General features: G+C 38.9%; 1 protein-coding gene across 1 annotated transcript in view; it reads left to right on the forward strand.

The window, feature by feature from the left end:
* The first annotated feature begins 14266 nt into the window (after positions 1 to 14266).
* Positions 14267 to 15736, forward strand: part of LOC124798211 (vacuolar protein sorting-associated protein 52 homolog) — a 119928-nt gene continuing 118458 nt past the window's right edge. The window contains exon 1 of the mRNA XM_047261515.1: positions 14267 to 14511. The gene's annotated coding sequence lies outside the window, so the exon portion shown is untranslated. The remainder of the gene's footprint in view (positions 14512 to 15736) is intronic.

A 15736-nucleotide genomic window follows, 5' to 3' on the forward strand; every position in this document is an offset into this window, starting at 1 on the left:
ATCTGGTACTACTTTTCTTTAAGCGCTCTTTAATGACCAAGAGTTGCCGCATTTTCGGCAGCTTTGGTTTCCGTTCGCGAGTTATCGCGTTAAGCCAGTACTGTAGCTCTATTTTTTCAAGTGACATTGTGCTTACCTGCTGTTGCAGTAAAGTAATGCGATCAGGATCGTTCGGGGCGGCAGTTGCAGCATCGGGAGCCGATTCGGTCCTCTTGCTGGTTGGCGAGGACGTAAATCAGGCATGGTTACAAAACGGCGACTGAGACTGAACAGATGTACACAAAAAAAAGGTCTCGCTCGATTCTAGGTGATGGAAAAATACCTCGGCGGCAGTTCACTGGATTTGTCAACTAGCAGAATGCATTGCAGCGACACTTACATCACACGGAGGTGGGGGCGGCGAAGGTGGCGGAGGCGTCGGGGGCGGCAGCGAGAGGCAGCTGCCTTGTTATATATAACACAAAACAGCAACGCACGGTGCGCGCGGCCCGCGGCGACTCTTCTACTGCCAGCGGCTCGCCCCGGCATGGGAAGCGATGTAGGGCACACTGCCTTATAGCGCGCTCCCACGCTTGATTGGACAGTCACGACCTAATATGTTGTCGTGTGCGCCCGAAGTCGCGTCTAGCGCAGTCAGCTATGCGGACCATGGCAGCAAACCACTAGGTGTCGCTATGGTTACCAGTACAGAAAATTGGCAGGAAAATATTGACCCAGACCGAATGGTGAGGAGGATCCCACTCTCGGACACTAGTTTGTACATCTCAGGATGGTATCAGGTGCTCAGATGGGCATCCAGGGTGTTTTTCCGACACGTAAAATGAGAAATGCCAGGATTCAGGGAAAAATGGGTTTTATTCCCAAGAACTACCACTAAGGGATAAAATATTCATGAAAACGGCTACAGCCGTGGAGTGAACCTCACGTGGTACGGAAAGGGCATTTCGTCCTCAGAAGAAAGGACTGGTGAACATGTCCAGAGGATAACGAAGGTGGCAGGCAAGAAAGTGGCCCGCTGTTGCACTCCACTACATCGCCGACCCTCTTGTGTATCTCACATGATGGCACCCAGTCGTTCCATTGGTGGGTTTGTGGTGTCTCTCACTCAGCAATACCGTGGTGACATCCCTAGCTCAGCATAATAGCATGGGAGACGGCCAAAAGTACTGCAGTATGTAACTGCTCACACCACTGCCTGAGGCTAATTTAAAATCATGGACGTAGAATAAAATAAATTTTTTTACCATTATTACCTGTTACCATGTACAAACTATTCTTCACAGTAGGAATGATTTCAGTAGCCTTAAGATGTGTTTTGCAAAGACAGTTTCCCAAATATCATATTGGTTTTAAGCAAATGGATCCTTGCTGAATGAAAAGTAAATGCAGCATACAGTTCTCAGTCAGGTAACCGATGTTATATTAAGTTTTTGGAGATGTATTTGATAAATAATCTTTGGGTCAATATGAACAATGTATTAGTGGTACGTTGTCAAGAGTAATTTATTTTTTAAAGTGACTTATGGGTTGTGTGCTTGAAATATATGTTATAACATCCTATTTTTCATTTTCCCAGAGCATAATATCATATTACACTATTATTTTAAGAGGAATTTCTACTTGTGTGCATTGCGTCTTAATACTGCAGGAGAAAGCTCTTAGAGTAATTACTGGTGCTTCATATAAGTTGTACTGTTTTGTCAACAAAAAAATCATAACTGTAACAAACACATGTATAATCAGCTTTAAGTTTCACAAATAAAAAAATTATTGGATGCAAAACATAGAGAAAATGTAAATTTTTGAAGCACAAGAAGCAATAGATGCATTTAAAATCTGTAATACAGATTATCAAAATCACTTAACTGTTATGGACCCTTGGGCCACAAATTATTTAGTAAGCTTCCACAAACTATGCAAGATATACAAAAACAAGTGTTCAAATGTACACTGCATGATAGGTTAGTTTCCCCCTCATTCTATGACATAAAGGGATTTATCAGTTGTAATATTAATGCAATATAATAAATAGCCTGTTGTTTCTTTTAAATTATCAGTTAAATTACACTATGTGTGCTATGTTGTATATTGCTGTGATTGTATATTATTGTTGTTATTATTATCATGCAATAAATCGCTGCAGATCTCATGTGTTTACATGACACAGTTTCCATCTAATGCTGGCCTGCCTCCCTTGGTCTAGAGAAAAACTTCCAGGGCCAAAGTACTATCCTTGGCCAAAGGGTAGTTCAGTTCAGGACACTAACTCATATTGTAGGAAAGTCTTCCGTGGTCTGTGTTCACAACTAGCCTTAAAAATCTTTATAAGATCGAGTGTCTCTGTGAGCATTTTCACATATATTTATTTTCTTCATGAGTTACACGGGGAATCCAATGACTGGAGAAATGCTTTGCAAAAGTACATAGAAAGATGAAAATACCTATTTATGCTTATAACTCCACATATAAAATGACAAAATATTTGTATGACGAGAGTAGTTTCACCACATGGATAGCTGATAGCGACATTTCAACTCCTAGCGACAGAAAGAAGTTACAAAGATTTAGCATTTTCGATAGCAGTGTTCAAACAAGAGTCCTGCAAAGTAATACCTGAAACAGGCGAAGATATATAGGCTGACCTGAAGATGGACTTCATGAAGACAAGAGCAGCATCTCGATTATGGCATGTTACAGATAATATTGTTTACATTTGTGACGTTTTTTGAACTTCATGCAGTCTAAGGAACTATACATACGGACAGTGAGGTATTTTTCACGTTATTTCAGAGTATATGAGAATTTTTGATTCCTTGTCTGAAATTTACCAACAAGCTGTTATAAAACTTTTGCACAAGAATTTAAAATTCTCTTCTGAATTCTAAATAGGGATTCATAGTCTACTGAAAAGTTTTGCTTTTAACGTTGTGGTAGTGAACTGTAAGTTTACCTACATATTCCATTGACAAGCAAATGTATTGCATACAAATATAAGAATCTCTATGTCCCTAAAAACAATGCTGTAAAATATACCTTTACCAGCTTAACAAAATATTTTGACTGCACTCCTCTATAGAATAAATACTTTTTTATTTTATCTACACTGATAGAAAAGAATATGACAAATGACAGAACTGAGTGAATGACAGTTCTGCTTAAGTTCACAACGATTGTTTTAAAATTACAGTTTTCCAGTTTTTGTATGGTCAACTGTTATTGTTTCATCTATTAACGAATAATAAACAACTGCTATCTTGACTACTGTAATCCTGGGTTCTTAACTTTCCACAAACATGTGCAATTCCTATATATTTTAATATGTTCAACAATGAACTCCCTAAAGTGCTGAAATGTGTCGACTATTTTACGTTGCACTGTGTACACAAAGACGAGAAACGCTAGATTGAGCAAACAGCTGACTCAGACATGTTTTGTAAACCAGGATTGTGGCGATATCCTGTTCATATGTTATAATTTTTGTGCATAAATGTGATTTGTGCCCAAAGACTCGAGCAATTGGCTCAAATCTCCGACTTCCCAGTTGGCACGTATCTCATTTCTTCGAAAAATCTCCTGTCCACAATCTTTTATCACTCAGTTAGTTAGGGAGTTTCATGTTCCATGGATCATTTGCATAATAAATCGTAATGATGTGTAGCGCGTCATTTTACATTCACATCGCAAGTTAGTTTGTAAATATGGCTACATACTGAACGTTTATAAGGTTTGTTTTTGTTTTTTGTTTCTTCTTATTATTAAATACACAGATGCGAGTTTCTAATTCTTACTTGCCTGTGCTAAAGACAACTATATTATGGTGTAATAAATTTCGTATTTCATTCTGGTATTGTAGTAATGTAGGTACATCATTGTTCCTTTTGAACTTCAGTTAATGAGTTACAAAAATCTTCGTGACGAGAAAAAAAACCACTGTAAAGCAGAACTGATGCCTTAGTTGCTAACAGCAATTCCTCCAGATCGCCAGGAAAAGATCTATTTGGGCTAAACAGTTCATTGTTCTGCAATAAAGTCACATGTGTGCAATGTTATTAATCCCAATTACACTGACTCAGCACATATTCCGCTAGTTGTCCTTGTTCTGTTGAGTGTAGGTCACATCTTGTGAGGATTTTCAAACCCTGGATGCTGGTCGAGATGCATATTTCTGTCTGTCTGTTCTTGTTGCTCCATTGTCCACCAATCATTTGCACTTTGTAGAGGAGTGTGATGGGAGTGAACTCTGTTTCTACTGAGTACAGGAGTGTCCTTATGTGTACAGAGATAAGGATCACCAGCTATTTTTGTAAACTCCCACTTGAGAGCACCTTCACTGAACAAAAATGGGGAGCTATAAACTGAGAGTAGGCAGCTAGAAAGTTGGGGTATTTCTGTTATTGTGATGACATGCATAGTCTCGTTGAGCTGCATATGAATGAGTCTGGTATATGGTCTGTTCATCCTGCCTACAGCGTAATATTCTGTCACAGGGTACCCCAGTCCAAGAGCAGATGTTTTTAGTTTGTAGCCGACGATGCCCATGTCATGCTGCAGAGTTTCTACAATATGTTGTTTCTTGATTTCATCCTAATGGCAGTTTTCAGCAAGTGCTCTTTGAAATTGAGCTTCCTGTCAAGAGTGACCTCCAGACAATGTGGATGTTTGTTATGGCACAGCTGCTTCTCTTCAACACATACCTTTTTCTTCTTTATCTGCGAGGTTGTTGTTCAAGTGAAAGCTCGTGACTTCTGTTTTGACAGCACTTTGCTGTAATCTCCATTTATGGAAGTATTTGCCAATAATTTGTAGATCCTTAGTCAAACCAGTCTCAGTAACACCTAGATCTTTGTGCGTTACAGAAAGAGTCCAGTCGTCAGCATATCCAAATTTCATTGATGTCTTAGGCAAGTCTGCTTCCTGGTAGAAGGCCATTATTAAGCTTCATTAAGGGCTTATCTTATTACCCATTACATCTTGGAAGTTTATATCGCCTGACATAACACCTATGAGGTTTCCCACTCATGTGCAAAGTTTACTGAAATTTGTAATAGCTTACACTTAATGGTAGACGATGCTAATGCACACAGAGGATAAACAAAGAAACAAAAGTATCTGAAAAACGCAAGTTAACATGAACCAAAAGAAACACAGAGTTGTCACCTACAACAACGTCAGCACTGAACCACTAACACCCTCCCTCGAGTCTCACAAAAACTAAATTAGAAGTTTTGAATAAGGCCTGGCAAGGATCTAAATTTTTAAAATTTTATTTTACCCAGTGCCTTGGTCAAAACATCAGCCTAATGCTCATTTGTATTAATGTGCTTTAACAGAACTTTCTCCCTAGCAAATCAAATGTTGACATCTATATGCTTAAGTTTATGATGTAGCAGTTGGTTCTTGCAAAGGCTTAACCGTGCAGGATTAGCCGAGCGGTCTAAGGTGCTGCAGTCATGGACTGTGCGGCTGGTCCCAGTGGAGGTTCGAGTCCACCCTCGGGCATGGGTGTGTGTGTTTGTCCTTACGATAATTTAGGTTAAGTATTGTGTAAGCTTAGGGACTGATGACCTTAGCAGTTAAGTCCCATAAGATTTCACACACATTTGAACATTTTTTGCAAAGGCTTAGTACTTGCCTATTACCTTCATAAAGTATAATACTCCTTCGACTGTCAGAATGACTATAATACAAATTATTGAGCCCATAGGATTCGCTATTTGTCTGACTTAAGACTACACACTCTGATCTTCACCTACACACTATGTATTACTTCTTAGAGGCCCATGAAACATTAAGACTCAAAACTAGGAAAAGATACACAACTGTGGACTTTCTGTTTACTCTTGTCACCAGTCCAAACAGGTACAATATAACCAGTTACAATATCGGTATAATTTTTATCGCTACTAAATAAAATAACACAACACATGTTTTAAAGAATCCCATAAATCAAGATTTGTACACGATAACTGCTTAGAATACTTCTTGCTACACAAATACCTGGTCTGCAACCTAAAATGGTATACAGCAATGACTCTGTTAATACTCTACACCTTTCTCAATGTCTTCATTTTCAGATTTTTCTCTTTTTAACACATTGTGACCAAAATTTTCCTTGATGGGAGTCGAAGAAGAATAACAGTCAAACAAATGAAAAACTTTTAATACTTTTTGAAGATAGGTACTTTAACAGACAGCAGTAGTACACTCCCACCCACTATAAATTCTGAGCAATATTCATTCCCCAATCATTCATTTTAAAGTTATCGCTTAATAATACCTTTAAACTGTCAGCTTCACTAAGGGAAGTGGAAGTTATCCACATATCACCAATGTAAATATGTAAATATGTTTTATGGCTATTTTCTGTCTGTATATGCAAGTGATATTCAAAATCACTTCTCACAAATCTTAAGCCAGTTATTACTGTGTGGAATTTAACATACCAATTTTAGATAACTCCCTTAACCGATGTGTAGCCTTTCTAAGCTTACAAACTTTATCATTAATTTTATCACTAGACTCAGTAGATAATTTAACATAAAGGTCTCAAACAATCTCTCCATAGAGAGATAGTTGATGGACAGTTGACAGATGGGTAAGTTATTCTCATTACAACAAGAATGGAAAAAAATCTCACTAAAGTTAATTTTGCTGCTGGACTGTATAGTTCTGAAAAGTCAATCTCTGTTGAGAATCTTTAGCTACAAGACGAGCTTTTATGAGAAACAATGTTTCTCTTTTTCGTCTAAAAACCCAGTCTATGTCAATAGCATTACAGTCATTTGCCATACATACATCTTTCCATATATTATTTTCTTCCAGGTCTTGCAGCGCCCTTGTTATAGCATCTTCTCAATTTTCAGAAACACTGTAAGACATCGCTTCACTGCTGACAACAGGTCCAACCCATAATTCTCTAAGTAATTTGGGTGTTGAATATTTCTCCTGGAACTCAGATCGTATGTCCTCTCATCCGTATCATTTACATTTTCCTCTGAATCCTTAAAGGAAATTTCTATGTTTTCTTTGTCTTCACTGGTTTCTCGTTCTTCTCCTCTCTGACTTATATTTTCTTCCACAACTGCAGTCCTGATTTGTTCTTTCTGCCCCTCTAATTCAGAAATTTTATGTATCTTCTCTTCATCATAACAAATGGTATCTGATTCTATTACAGGAACATCAGTCTTCTTCTCTTTTTCAGATACTGCTGATGGCAAGAAAACTACATCATGGTGCACCTGAATGTTCCTTGTGGATGGCATAAATATTCTGTATGCCTTCATGTCATTACCATAACTCATAAATAAACCTATCTTGTTTTTTGAGGGTCTAGTTTCAGTCTCTTTACTAAGGGAACTAGGGCAGAAATACGACCACCAAATATTTTCTAATCTCCTAAAGGTAATTCTTGTCATGAAAGGCTTCAAAAGGAGTTTTACCTCTCACAGGATTTGGACCACTTCGATTTAGTACATAAGCCACTGTGTTAACTGCTTCAGAGCACAAATGTGCAGGCATTTTGAGCAGTCCTTAAATCATTGAACAGGCAGCTTGAAGCAATGTGCACATTTCCCTTTCAACTCTTCCGCTTTGTTGTGGTCTGTACATGTTGTTTCTTCGATAGGTTATGCCATTTTCACTCAAAAATGTACCTAAGTTAGTATTCATAGACTCCAGTCCATTATCACTCCTTATAATTTTAATTTTCAGCCCGCTTTCTCTCTCAATTTTCGCGATAAAATTTCTGAAAAAACTTTTAACTTCATCCTTCTGTTTAATAAAGAATGCCTTGCCTAACCCGAGTAGTCATCCTTCAAAAGCAAAAAAAAAAGTCTTATTCCTCCAAGTCAATGCACCTCCATAGGTCTGCAGTTCGCCTGCGTGAACCGTTTCAAACGAGGCATTAGCTTTTTTACGAACTGATGGGGAAAGGAAAGTGATGTTGTTTATTGGCCAGAAAGTCTTTACAAGTGACAGAGTCATCAATGAAGTCCTCTCCTTTGCACTACAAGAACTCAGTCACACGTGTAATGCTCTGATGGCAAACTTTTTTGCCATACATTCAAGTTTTCAATACATTTAGACAAATTTACCAGATCACAATCAACATTGACTGATGAAAAGTCACTACTGTCAGTACAGTCAACTACTGCATGCTTTTTATATGTGTACATCAGAGTAATCACTGACAGCCCTGATTGTGTTCCATTTAGAGGGAAAAATGTACGATACATTTTGTTATCCCATTTCGATAAGGCACGAACTTCACCTTTACTGTTCAAGAATTAGCATTGTCCTTGTTTGGCACTAAACACATATCTACACAGTTCCTAATGGAAAAGGACTGAATTTCAGTTCAGGAACAAAAAGGACTCCCTTAAGTACTGTTTTGATAAATTTAAACCCATTCCATGCTGCATACAGTTCCACAGAACCACGCCCAATCATATCAAGAAATTTACTGTTGCCTACAGTAACTTTCACTGACCTTCGCACACTGTCCAGTTCCGTAAATAATTCTCTCTTATTGCATATTTGCTCATTAGCACCTGTAGCCAAGAACCGGTAACCTTCTATGTCAACTCCTTGACTCATACCTGTAGAGGCATTTACATCCTGAGCCTTTTTGCCTTCCTTGGACTTCAACAACCTGCCGTCTGACAGCAAATAATCTTACGGTAATTGGAGCTTCTCGTTTCTCTCTTTGCTTTATTTTTACAGTCCTTTATAAAATGGTTCTCTCTACCACAAGCATAACAGGTAATTTTTTGCTGCTTGCTTGTTCTGGCCTCCAACTTATCAGACTGATCGTTTCTCTCTTCCTCAATGAGCAGTCTTGAAGTTAACTCAGTAAGTGTTTGATCCCAAAGGGACGACTCTCATGCTGAATGAAAATGTTTATATTTCCCTGACAATGACATCAACGTCTTGGTTATTATTATTTCCTATGAAAGTGCTTCATCCATTTGTTTCAATTTAGTGTTGGTTTCTTTTATTTTCGATGTAACTGTAACCAGCTGGTCATCAGCAAATTGGAGTGAAAAGGACTTTTGTTGAAGTAAATGAATAAGCATAGACTCTTACTCATGCATAGTATTCAGTTTAGTCTACGTGCCAGCTGACATCATGCACAAAAGTAGATGAGTAAGTGGCACTACGTCCATCTGCATCACAATTAGTTCCTATGCTTTTGAATCATTTTCTAGCCATGTTTCTTTCTCTAGCACCTTTCTCCTTTGGAGGCATAATAGCTGTGCCACTGAAAATATCTAAAAGCCTTTTCCTCTAAATATCACTTCCACAATGTCCAATTGTCCACTCCAGACAAATTCAAACACCGATGTGTAGACTGTCCGATCGCACAACCCCAACATTACGCTGGTAACATCAAATCTGCTGTTACTCTTGATACCATCAAAAAATTCTGGCACTACCTGGAAGACAGACTTATGCACCTAGCCCCATAATCTGTAATCAGGCACAGAAAATGAAGGTGGATAAGAAGACTGTTTGTACACAGATTAATTAATTATGTAATAGCTTATACTCAGTGGCAGACAACAATGCATATTGAGGCTAAAGGAAATAATCTGAAAAATCGAAGTTGGCAGAAACCAAAAGAAAAACAGCGTTGCCTCCTCAAAACAACATAAACATTGTACCACTACCAAAACTCAGTTTCAGTGATATATTAAGGCAAATTCACCCTGGCCATCACGACATGTCACAGCGTGTCCCATCCCATAAAAATGTACTTCAATGCATTTCAAATGATGGCATCCACATGGGCCATGCCATCCCATCACAGCGCCATCAACATTTCTCGGGAAGAAATTTTTGACAGTTGATGTCAACTGTTCACTGTTGATCAAGTGATGCCCAAGCCCCTTTTTCTCCCAATACGTAGTCATGTGCTGATCTCCGTATTTTGTTTCATTGTGCTAAATATCATTTGTTTGTTGTTAGTTATTTGTTATAAATGCTTAAAATTTATAATAAATGACGAAAGAAGTATGGTAGCATTCTGAATTGTACGACCTGGTGTACTAAATTACTTGCCTCTAATACATTTATAAAGTGGGCTTTTATACATGCTGGTACCATATTGAATATCTGCACTACTGACCATTAAAATTGCTACACCAAGAAGAAACGCAGATGATAAACGGGTATTCATTGGACAAATATATTATACTAGAACTGACATGTGATTACATTTTCACGCAATTTGGCTGCATAGATCCTGAGAAATCAGTACCCCGAACAACCACCTCTGGCCATAATAACGGCCTTGATATGCCTGGGCATTGAGTCAAACAGAGCTTGGATGGCGTGTACAGGTACAGCTGCCCATGCAGCTTCAACACGATACCACAGTTCATCAAGAGTAGTGACTGGCGTGTTGTGATGAGCCAGTTGCTCGTCCACCATTGACCAGACGTTTTCAATTAGTGAGAGATCTGGAGAATGTGCTGGCCAGGGCACCAGTCGAACATTTTCTGTATCCAGAAACGCCCGTACGGGACCTGCAACATGCGGCCGTGCATTATCCTGCTGAAATGTAGGGTTTCGCAGGGATCGAATGAAGGGTAGATCCACAGGTAGTAACACATCTGAAATGTAATGTCCACTGTTCAAAGTGCCGTCAATGCGAACAAGAGGTGACCGAGACATGTAACAAATGGCACCCCACACCATCACGCTGGGTGATACGCCAGTATGGCGATGATGAATACAAGCTTCCAATGCGCATTCACGGCGATGACGCCAAACACGGACGCGACCATCATGATGCTGTAAACAGAACCTAGATTCATCTGAAAAAAATTACGTTTTGCCATTCGTGCACCCAGGTTCGTCATTGAGTACACCATCACAGGCACTCCTATCTGTGATGCAGCACCAAGGGTAACCACAGCCGTGGTCTCCGAGCTGATAGTCCATGCTGCTGCAAACGTCGTCGAACTGTTCGTGCAGATGGTTGTTGTCTTGCAAACATCCCCATCTGTTGACTCAGGGATGGAGACGTGGCTGCACGAGCCGTTACAGCCATCCAGATAAGCTGCCTGTCATCTCGACTGCTAGTGATACGAGGCTGTTGGGATCCAGCACGGCGTTCCGTGTTACCCTCCTGAACCCACCGGTTCTATATTCTGCTAACAGTCATTGGATCTCGACCAACGCGAGCAGCAGTGTTGCGATACAGTAAACCAGAATCGCGATAAGCTACAATCCGACCTTTGCCAAAGTCGGAAACGTGATGGTATGCATTTCTCCTCCTTACACAAGGCATCACAACAACGTTTCACCAGGCAATGCCAGTCAACTGCTGTTTGTGTATGAGAAATCGGTTGGAAACTTTCCTCATGTCAGCACGTTGTTGGTGTCGCCACCGGCGCCAACCTTGTGTGAATACTCTGCAATGCTATTCATTTCCATATCACAGCATCTTCTTCCTGTCGGTTAAATTTCGTGTCTGTAGCACGTCATGTTCGTGGTTTAGCAATTTTAATGGCCAGTAGTGTGACAATGAAATGGATCACAGTACGGCTGTAACCTGAAATGAATAAAGAATACTCTGGGTAGTATCAGATAGACTAGTATGTAGAATTTATTGTAATGTAGTCAGGCTTTTGTGGTGTTTCATAAAGAAATGGACTGAAAGGATAATGTAAGTTGTTTGTTTCAATGTGTGTTTGTGCACTCTTATTTATTGTTAGGTAGCTCTCTGGTTTGTGTGTGAAACAGTTTTACAAGTATCAGTGGCCAATATTTATGTGGTTTCACTAGTAAAGAAAACCTATAAACCTTGAAGGGAAAGGTATTGAGAGAGATATGACTATTACACAAAAACTTACACTGGACTGGCAACTAAAATTAGTCTTGAACAAACCAATTTTCCACAGGATGTGATGACAGCTTATAACACTGTGTCCCTCTTAATAATTCTGGGTGCAATGTGATGTAACAAAGGAAAAACTGACGTTTCGACTTTGCAAAATATAAAATGCCTGTTACTCTTCCTCGAGCTTCTTGTATAATGTGTGAAACTTCCCTTCTGTACCATATGATTATGTTTTTCGAACCTGCACTCTTTTCAGTGTTGTTTTACATTTTTGTCTATAATCATTCTACAATGCATTTCAAATGGCGGTATCCACATTGGCCATCCGATCTCATCACGTCATGTCATTGCAGCATCAAGGTATCTCCAGAAGAAAGTTTTACTGGTTGACGTCATCCATTAGTTGTTGGTCACGTGACCCCAAACTTATTTCCTCCTATGCACAGATCTCCATATTTTTCTTTTCGTTATGGTTTTCGTTGTCGGTATTATTTGTTAATGTTCGTTATTTCTTTCGATAAATGTTCTAAGATATGACGAAAGATTAATTGAAGCAGTGAGGTAGCGGTCTGAATTGTACAACATGAGCCTACATTTATAAAGTGGATTTTTGTACTTACCAGGACCCTATTTAAACTTTACAATGAAATAGATTGCAATATGGCTCCAACTTCAAGTGAAAAAAGTTCTGTGTGTGCAGTCAGATTGATTAGTAGGTGGACTTTAATGTTGTCAGGCATTTGTAGCGTTTCATAAAGAAATGAACTGAAACCTTCAGACACTGGAAGTTGTTTGTTTAAATATGTGTTTGTGCTAGGCTTATTTATTGCTAAGTAGCTCTCTGGATTGTGTGTCAAACAATTTTCCAAGCAATGATTGTCCAATATTTATGTGATTCCACTAGCAAATTACAGCACAAATAAGGCGCTTGAACTATTAAAAACCAAATACAAGGTGTAAAGAAAACCTTTATGTTCTTGAGGGGAAAGGTATTGAGGGAAACGTGACTACTGCAAACCAATTTGCACTGGACAAGCTACTAAACTTAACTGTAAACAAACTACTGGCACCTCGTAACACTGGGTTTCTTTTAGTAATTCTGGGTATAATTCAACGTGACAAAGGTCAACTTTCTAAAATATAAAATGCAGATTCCTCTTCCTCGAGCTCCTTGTTACTGGGCTACGCGAAGGCAAGGCCAATTCACATTGACCGTCACGTCACAACATGTCCCATCCCTGTGAAACTCCACTTCACTACGTTTACATGCGACACATATTCCGAAAGAAGAAAACCGAATCTCGGAAACTGTACTTTGCTGTCATGTTTTTGGATGTTAATGTCTGAAATGGATTTGCTTGTCGAGTTAAATATGGCGCCTGGAAAACAGCTGGACGCTGGTATACTTTCTGATTTAGTCAGCCTAATCGCTATTTCTCTTCAATTAGACGAAGTGTAAACAGCTCCATTTTAATATTTCCACTCATTGTTCACTGTACAAAAAGCGACTCCGTCGATATTAGCTGTAAATTTTTAAAAACAAGATGAAACATAACACCTCCAAAATGTTTCAAAGCCAGTTGCGTTTATATGGGAGCGAAAATACATTGCGGAATTGGTAAACCAGCAACTATCCAGAAGCATATTTCCTGAATTGGTTTCGAAGTGTTTACATAGCCAATGAAAAGTGGAATTGGGAAATTGGTTTACGAAATCCGGTTTTGGGATCCCCAAGTAAACAGGATGCTTCTGTACCATGTAATTACATTTTTCGAGCCCTCACTCTTTTTTATATTGTTTTACACTTCTGTTTTCCTTCTGTAATATACAACCTGCGAACCATTTGAGTCTAATCAGTGTCCTATTCTTACAAACGTACACTGCAGCATCCACATTATAAGTTACCACGTTGTGTATGTGGACTTCGCACTTAGAAACAGTTGGAAAGCATCTTGCGAGGACCTGAACTACCGCAAAAACAGTTGAGGGAAGCCCTTTGAGTTGGGCTCACTGATCTTGAATTGACTTGAAGGTCGTGACGTGACGGTCCAGTGACGGCCCGCGTGAATTGGCCTTTAAGCTGATGGTCCGTCTAGAATGAATGCACAGGGATTTGACCTTGTTGTTTCCTACTGCTCCGTTGATGTCTAGTGTGAACTGAAATTGGATGTCAACGGAAAGGAACGCGATGTCATCGTCAAATAATGCTCTGCTAATAAGTATTAAGCGTTCAAATCATAATCGTTGAACGTTTTTTCTCGCGAATCCTTGCGTTTTTCCCTTTACAGTCTCTTTGAATATCACCATTTGGAATTTATTAGGGAATGTTTTGACGTTTCGTTCTGTGGAATCATATAAGAATCGACCTGAATTCTACCTATCGATATACATATACAACGCAAGACAGTAATAGGCGGATGTCGATTGTTAGAAAAAGAAGAGAGAGCAAAGGCAATGTAAACAAAAATATGTCATTAGCAGGGTCAGTGTAAAGTTGAGTCCAACATTTATCGTCATTTCTTGTGAGGTTACGAAGAACTTGAGTATAAGATCTTTCAACAATGACGGACATTTTTTCTGTTTTTATTTTATGTTCCGTGTGTCCACGTAGATAGCTGTCAAATGAAATTAATGAAGTATATTGAGAAATAGACCTAATTGACAATGTGAGTTCTGAATTAATTTTGTGCAATTTTTTCTGTTGTAGAATATAAGTTGTTAAAGCATATAAAATTACATTGCAAAATTAATAGTGTTAGTGAACATAAATAGTTGAAGTCTATAAAAATTAAATTGCAATATTTGTAATGTTAGCGGACATTCCTCCTTTTTAATATCGCTGAACCCGCCGCGTATTGATATTGTGCCGACGACTGGTTATTTACATGCATCGTATTGCTCCCGTGTGTACCACTCTTCGAAGTTGCGGAATGTCATGATTTTAACACCAGTTCCAGAAAAATAAAAGTTTATGGTTGTGAGCAGGCAAGGTCCATTATCAGAACTAAAATGTTTGTGCCACAATATCAGGGGGAAGAAAATTAAGCCTTGGCGAAAGAAAACCATGGTTTTCATCCTCACCTTTGACACACTAATTACCCTGAATCTATTCATGCAGCATTATTTTCTAATTGGTATGATACCACAGTGAATCACATACATTCGCTAATAATTGTTATAAGTTGTGAAAGATTGCAGTTGCATATTGAGGAACAGCAGCCATCGGAAAATGCGAACTAGCTGAACACAAGTCAGGCTCAGTCCAGCTCCCCATATTTTTCTCTGACAGCCAATAGTGTGGAATGAAGATTCTGCTTTGTTTTACTGAAGGAAAAAATATTAAGAAGTTTTGAAGGTTTCTGTAGTATTGCATCCCTCATTGTCTGCTGTGTTGTTAGCTCCAGTCCCGAACAAAACTGTCACAAAGATGAAGAATGTAACACAGGCTCCATGTGATACCTTTAAAAACATCATGTGCATCTGCCTGTGCATTTTGGATTCTGTCACCAAAGGAATATCAAGTAACAAGCAGCTGTCCAGAAGCTTCCATTGAATGGAAGTTGTATGTCCCCATAAGAAGCAACATGCCATTCTCCAATACAAGGAAAAAAACGGCCGAGGAAAATCCTGTACTAATGAGATAATTCTAAAAAATATGCTGCAGACGAGTGGGAGCTTCCTGCGCAGATTGTAATCTTATTTTAGTGTTTCCAGGAGATGTGATTTAAATATACTGACACAGTTGTGCTAAAGTACTTTCAATCTGAATCTCTTTTCCTCCTAGGAGAATTAAGCACATATAAAGTGCCGTGAGTACTGTGCCAGTGCTTGTGCTCAAAGTCAGATTACAAAGCTCTTGAAATAGTAGGCCAACAATGCATTCCAGTTCTC

The sequence above is a fragment of the Schistocerca piceifrons genome, chromosome 5, assembly GCF_021461385.2.
Source record: "Schistocerca piceifrons isolate TAMUIC-IGC-003096 chromosome 5, iqSchPice1.1, whole genome shotgun sequence".
NCBI classification, from domain to species: Eukaryota; Metazoa; Arthropoda; class Insecta; order Orthoptera; family Acrididae; genus Schistocerca; species Schistocerca piceifrons.